The following is a 1,065-nucleotide window of genomic DNA, read 5'->3' as shown; positions in this document are numbered from 1 at the left end:
TAACAAAGCATTCGTAAAAATAAACAAAATCCGAACTAAAACCAAGTTTCCTCAAAATTAGTAAAATTTCTTATAAAATGATAATTGCGACTTCCTTTATAATAGAAAGTTTTTCATACATACGAACAACACTTGGCATAGAAAAATATTTTAGTTCATTCGTACTAAGAAGTATGCAATCCTTTCAAAACTTAAGGAAACACACTTGTTAGAATATAGGAAATTTTCCTATATTTCTATTGTCTACCTGTAATCGATACCTGTCATCGTAATCGATGTGTTTGCGCGTGGGTGTAATCGATATGTTTGCGCGTGGGTTGTTTTTTAGTTGGAATCGCGTTGTTGTGGTATACGGAGAGATTGTTAAAAAATAATATGGTAAAATAATATAATAAGTAACAAATAAAATATATAAAAGATTTATTATTTTAAATTAGTGAGAAAAATGTTCGTTTTTTTGAAAATAAATCTATCAATGTTCGTGATGGTGTATAAAGAAAGAAAACACCAGCAGAATAACAACCCTTTCATTTGTCTTCATTTTGGAATCTTCAATTATCAGGTAATATTCAGTGACGCTAACCTTTTGTAACAAAAATGGTTTATGATTTTTTATATTTGTAGGTATTGAAATTGTAAAAGGAGGACAAAATCGTTACGCAGCAACTTATTAAAAGTGAAAGGTACAAGAAGAAGAAAAAGTGCGTTTTACAGTTGATAATATCACACGGAAATTGGAAATAGTGGAATAATAAACTAATATTTCAAAGAGATTCGATGCTGTTGATTCTTAATAAATATATTCAATATATTAATAAAACATGTCTTTTATTGAAGATAAAATTGCTTATAGAAATAAATAAAATTGTATTTAAAAACGAAGGAAAACAGTTCTAATTATGAAGTAAAAGTTTTACCACAAATGTGTAAGATTTGTCGAAATGAATGAAAAAATTTCAATAAAATCATTCCATATATGAATTCAAATTAGTTAAATTTTTTCATTCTGTAGTATAGTGGTATATAAATATAGGAAAATGTTAACTAATATATGGAATGCATTAT

General features: G+C 26.5%; 1 long non-coding RNA gene across 1 annotated transcript; it reads left to right on the top strand.

The window, feature by feature from the left end:
* Positions 1 to 319: 319 nt before the first annotated feature.
* On the top strand, positions 320 to 696 carry LOC142228348 (uncharacterized). Its single transcript, XR_012720143.1, has 3 exons — positions 320 to 378; positions 438 to 562; positions 625 to 696. It is a non-coding gene; the product is annotated as an uncharacterized LOC142228348 (long non-coding RNA).
* Positions 697 to 1,065: the final 369 nt, after the last annotated feature.

Source organism: Haematobia irritans, chromosome 3, assembly GCF_050003625.1.
Source record: "Haematobia irritans isolate KBUSLIRL chromosome 3, ASM5000362v1, whole genome shotgun sequence".
In the NCBI taxonomy this organism is placed as follows: Eukaryota; Metazoa; Arthropoda; class Insecta; order Diptera; family Muscidae; genus Haematobia; species Haematobia irritans.
The sequence above is the reverse complement of the archived record's forward strand: the minus strand, read 5'-3'. Positions and strand labels throughout refer to the sequence as shown.